This window comes from Prionailurus viverrinus, chromosome F1, assembly GCF_022837055.1.
Source record: "Prionailurus viverrinus isolate Anna chromosome F1, UM_Priviv_1.0, whole genome shotgun sequence".
NCBI classification, from domain to species: Eukaryota; Metazoa; Chordata; class Mammalia; order Carnivora; family Felidae; genus Prionailurus; species Prionailurus viverrinus.
This window is the reverse complement of record NC_062577.1, coordinates 26,977,950-26,983,858: the sequence shown is the minus strand read 5'-3', so window position 1 is coordinate 26,983,858 and position 5,909 is coordinate 26,977,950. Positions and strand designations below refer to the sequence as shown.

The 5,909-nt window shown below is 43.1% G+C and overlaps 1 pseudogene; it reads right to left on the bottom strand.

The window, feature by feature from the left end:
* Positions 1-5,356: 5,356 nt before the first annotated feature.
* LOC125155908 (uncharacterized) lies at positions 5,357-5,510 on the bottom strand (annotated as a pseudogene).
* Positions 5,511-5,909: the final 399 nt, after the last annotated feature.

Genomic DNA, 5,909 nt, shown 5'->3' with positions numbered 1-5,909 from the left:
TCAATCAAAAGGTGATGAAAATCACGTGCTGTTTAATAGCCTCTTAATTTAAATCCACACACGAGGAGGAGAGCTGCTCATGTCCCCCGTCATTATTATGTATTTGGAAGCAGTGAAATCCCTCTACAAAAAAGAAAGAAATAAATAAAAAAGCCTTAAAACTAACTTAAGCCTTCAAATCATCAATAAAATATAATATCAATTTCATCCCATGGCACAAATTCCAATTTCCATGAAAACTGCCCGACCCTAAAATATATCAAGAGCTTCTTCTAATCACAGGAGATGTATTCTGCAAAGGGCCCCTCTTCTGGGATGGCTAAGTCCGCAAGTCACTGTTTTTACTACAGCTGAAAAATTAATTCCTTTTTAGAAATATTCTCATCTTCTCCTAAAAGAAAAAAAAAAAAAAAAAGCTTTTTTGATGTAGAGTGACAGGATTATGAAGTGACCCTCTGGGTCAGAAGGAGACTTTTCTTTTTCTCATCAAGGAAATCAATTTCTAAAGTCCAAGTCTCTTAAAATAATATATTCTTGTGGCACGCACGCAGCTTTTTTGATCTGCTATGAAAAGAATAAGAGGTAAAGAGGATCAGGGGTGGCGATGGAATATTATAATCTGCCACACTCACACATCAGCCTTTCACTAAGTAATTCCAGATAAATTGAGGATTTACATATTTAAGATTAAATGGGGGAAGAGTAGCTGATGCATAAATATGGGAATATAAAAATATTTCTGGAGCAAGTTAACTCTTAAAACTTAAAGTTACTTGGTGTTTCTTTTATTGTTCCGCGTGGAAGTTTAAGGTTTATTAGTGGCTAACCGAGATCATCTTTTTCAGATCAATTGCACTGACAACCCACCCTTAGGGAATGTTTTTCCCTGTCCTCGGTAAAACCCCAATTACACCAACAAGTAACAGTTAAATGCATACAAAGACGCATAAATACAGCAGATGGAAAGCAGGAGGAAGCAGCTGGAAGTGTGTTTCCCTCAGAACTGTTTTTAACAGCCTGTGCACAAATCATGCCTCTCTAATGCAGAGATAAAAATAAAACATAAATATTGAAAAGGTTACTGGTCACAGCAACAAGATGACATGAGACACTGCGATCCTCCCCGGTTCTATTACCCTCGGACCACCCTTCGATGCTCTCCCATCTGGGGCTTCCGAGAGATCCTGAAAAGCATATTCAACCCCAGGATTTTGATTGTACTGGGAGCACAACTGCGTCCTGAACCCGTCCCTGCCACAGTTCCCAAGCATCCGGTGCCTGTGTGGCTCTTGTTAGACCCCCGTTAGGACCCCCAAAGGGAGCCACGATTTCTAACTTCCTAACAGCTCAAAATACAACTTAACCAAGCAGTGTCCTTCCTTGCTAGGACTCGGATCCCACGTTGCTGGGAATCCTTCACTGTGTAGGTGCTTTCTAAAAAATGACAACTACGATTGCAGAATATGTATCTTTCATGTATGGAGGGAATTCTGACCCACCATTGAGTAGGGGAATGAAGCTTGGGCCCTTTTTCCGGTGATGCTGACATTTTCTTAGGCTGCGCCTACCTCATTGTCTACTCATTTATCCTTCAAGCGTTTTCTGACCGCTAGCTAAGCTCAGGCTTCTATGGCAGGTGCTAAAGGGAAGGGAGTGACAATGGTGAAGAGGGTAGGGAAGGAGCTTACGGAGGCAACAGTGGCGGCTCCTGAGATGCTGGCGATGTTTTCTTTCTTGACCCGAGTGCTGGTTTACTTGCTGTTTTCTTTTAATAACATATTAAGCAGTACAGTTAGGTTGTGTGCGCTTACATAGTCATATGGTACTTTCACAAATTAAAAAAAAGTGAAAGTGGGGCACCTGGGTGGCTCAGTCTGTTAACCATCTGACTTCGGCTCAGGTCATGATCTCACGGTTTGTGGGTTTGAGCCACACGTCAGGCTCTGTCCTGACAGCCTAGAGCCTAGAGCCTGCTTCAGATTCTGTGTCTCCCTCTCTCTCTGCCCCTCCCCTGCTCATGCTCTGTCTCTCTCTCTCTTTCAAAAATGAATAAACATTAAAAAATAAAAACATGAAAAAATGTGAAAGAAAGAAAAAAAAAAAGAGGCAAACATGAAAGACCCAGATAGGGAGTTTTCAATCGAGTAGGAAAGATACTACATAAAGCTATCTTGTTAATAATGCACAGGGAGGTATGTTCAATGCCATAATTTATATAGAGAGATAACAATCACAGATAGATATAGACATATAATCATAAATACAATCATTTATCCATATTGTACAAATAGAACCATTTATCTACATAAATAATTTCAGAAAAGTATAAATGACTGTAGGAATTAAAAGGTCCATCCGGAGAGATCAAGGTTATCAGATAAGGCATCATAGAGAAGGCAGTAGTTGAAATAGGCCTTGAAAGATGGGCAACAATTCAACAGCAGCGCTGGAGCCCCTAGGAGGTGGGCATTGATCAGGAAGGAAGGTCGGGAGCACAAAGAATCCAGGAAGGACCGCTTTAGTCAATGGAAGCAGGTAGTTTAATGAAAGCATAGGGAAGAATGTATAGAGCCAGAAAAGTATTTTATTTAATGGATAAAGGAGAACCATAGAAGTGCTGCGAGCAAGAAAACATATATTTGAACTGTATTTAGAAGAATTAAATTGGCAGTAATCTCCTGAATCGAAGGGAAGAGAGCATGAGACGCGAAGGCCGTTAAGTCATGCAGATTATCCTTGGCCTTCAGAATGCCAAGGTCGGGGGAGGGAGAGGTGGCTCTCTGAAGGCTCTCGGGAACTCAAGGTTCTCTGCCCATATTGGCGTGGATCGCTTCCTTCCATCACCTCCTCTCTGTCCTCTTGAAATCAATCCCTTACCAATGTTGTCGTTTACCTCCACTGGTGTATCTTTCCAGTATTTATTCTTCGAGTACTATAAAAGCTTTTAATGTGAGAAACATATTCTTCCCTCAAAAAAAGAAAAAAAATATATATATCCGTAAATTGATGGAGGGAAGTTACAAATATAGTCAGTCAATTTGAATATTGCAATACCCAAATTTTACTGTTTTTCTATCTGCTTCTGAGTTGAACTTTCTCCTTCCCTTTGCCTCTATCCACACAGTTACTGAGGGCGGGAGGTTGCTCGTGAGTGCGTGTGGAGGTGTGGCGAGAAGCGTGTGCATGTGCCCCTGTGCCTACCTGTGTCTCTCTCGGAATTCTCGGTGCTTCTTGCTAAAAGTTTGGTTTGGTCCTACAAGAGTTTCCAGGAGCTCAAAACCGTTGGCCTCCTTACTTTCACAGCCATAACTGGGGGAGCTGTTAACACGGTTGCAAAACAGCTGTAATGCCCCTCACTCGACTGCCAGGGTCTCCTGTTCCTTAGGCCCCATCAGGATGTGTCAGAAGCACGAACACAACTTAAATGTCTATCTGGTGCGTTTTACTCTTGTTAATTATGGATGAATTGGCGCATTCAAAAGTGAATCAAAGGAGAGGAAGGAATCACCTCCACTATTCATTTACTCACAGCAAATGCTTTCAGAGGGCCCAGAATCGGTGCATTTTCTAAACTGCACATCTGTCTTTACTGCTTTACTTGTCCTATCTCACTCTGAGGTCTGTCGTTTTAGAAGGGGGGTGGGGGTGGTGTGCTGCATTTTGTTACTTATTCTTTTCAGTTTCTGGTACCCTGCATTTATCAGAGAAGGACAGTTTGAGGAAGGTCAAGGTTCAAAAGGACTCGTTGCCAATAGGAAATAAACCTTCTCTCCGCCTTCACACAGGTTTGCTCACGCCCCACAGCTGGGTCGGGTTTATGGCCGAAGGGAAGCTTATCATCGTCGGCTGGCTGGGTGACCAACCGTTGATTTGCACATATAGCTGTCACCAGCCCCTGCTGTGTTTCCCCTGTGACTCATTTATTTCAGGTGCTATAGCAACAGGTCTGGGATGCACACATGATGAAGTTCCTCGCCAGACCGAGTTCAAAGCACCTCTTGCCCTTCAATGGATCAGAAGAAATTCTCTTTTTAAATATCTGCCAGCTGACCCAGAGCTGGCCAAAACAGGAAGGAATTTTCCACCAGGACTTACTGGATCTTGAGAGCTTCTTTCAGAACTTTGTGTGTTCAGGTGGGAAAGCTTTGTTAGGAGTCGGAGGCTGGGATCATAGCTCAGATCTCCCAGAATGAGCTAAAACACTCACGCTCTGAAGTCAGACCAGCTAGGTGGTTCGTGATCCAGGTGGCAGTGGAGTTGCCATGAAGAAGAGAGAAAAATGGGGAGTGTGGAGCAAAGTTGCATTAAACTAAATTCTTTCATCAAAAGTGTTGTCATCCTGGGGCGCCTGGGTGGCTCAGTCGGTTGAGCGCCCGACTTCGGCTCAGGTCATGATCTCGCGGTTTGTGAGTTCGAGCCCGGCGTCGGGCCCTGTGCTGACAGGTCTGAGCCTGGAGCCTGCTTCGGATTCTGTGTCTCCCCGTCTTTCTGTCCCTCCCCTGCTCATGCTCTGTCTCCCTCTGTCTCTCAATAATGAATAAACTTTTAAAAATTTAAAAAAAAAGGTGTCATCATTTAAGGCCTAGTTCAACTGCTAGCTTCACTCAGAAGCCGGTTCTGACATTCCAAATTCATCTCCAGGGCTCCTTTAATTCTCACAGCACTTGATATTATCCAACCCAATGATGTTTTAAAAAAAGCCCTTTCTCTTGTAAAAAAAATAATGACAGATTTTTGAGCCCACACATGGATCTAGAGAAAGGTGAGTGCGCTGGTCCAGAGTCTGCAACTTTTTTTAGTCCAGATACCTATTCTTAACCCAGCTATAAAATCCAGAGGTATTCTAACCCTTGGACCAGAGGAATTCTGAGGATTATTCCAGGCCAACAGCTTTTAAAGTCTGCGTATTTATGCCTGTTCTCTCACATTATCCCCAAATGATCCCGGCGAAGTAGCTAGTGCGGACCTGGTCCCTGTACCCCCATTCACTTATCCCACCAGTATAAACGCCTACCATGTGCTAAGTGCTAATCCCTACCCTTGCGGTGGGAGTGGGGGTGGAGGTAGGGGAGGGTTAGGTTATGGTCCATGGTCCAGGGAGTGTGATGTTTATGCAAACATACATTAAAAAAATATATATGTTCAGGGGCGCCTGGGTGGCTCAGTCAGTTGAGAGTCTGACTTCAGCTCAGGTCATGATCTCGTGGTTCGTAGGTTCGAGCCCTGCGGCGGGCTCTGTGCTGACAGCTCGGAGCCTGGAGCCTGAAGCTTCGGATTCTGTGTCTCCCTCTCTCTCTGCCCCTCCCCCGCTCACACTCTGTCTCTCTCTCTCAAAGATAAACATTAAAAATAAAAACAAATACATATACGTTCAGATATATACATATGTGTATATGTATGTGACACATGATCATTACAGAACCCTGACTAACTTTGGAAAAGTTTTCAATTAGCAATAATCACGCCTCGGATAAACCTCATTGGCTACGATACTGCCACTGCGCAAAGCTAACCCTGACTAACTTTGATGGAATCTATTTCATCTATTTGTTGGTCTTAAGGTTTGTGTTCGGGCATTTGTTTAAGACCTTTCCTACACCTAATCACAGAGATATTCTCCTACGTTTTCTTCTATAAATTTATAATTTAATCTTTCTCATTTAGGAATTTAATCCACCTAGTGACCTTATTGGAAATCTAGTTTCATTTTCCTTCATATAGTGATCCAGTTTTCCTGATACTGTCCATATAAAACCCACTCATCCCTCTCAATTTGCAGTGCCTCCTTTATTATATAAGTGCCTACATGTACACATGTGGGTCTCCGATGTAGGTATTTTTAGAGCGATTTTCCCAAGGTCACTCAGTCTGAAGGCAGTTTAACTGAGATTAAGGTGCTCTGAAGCCCA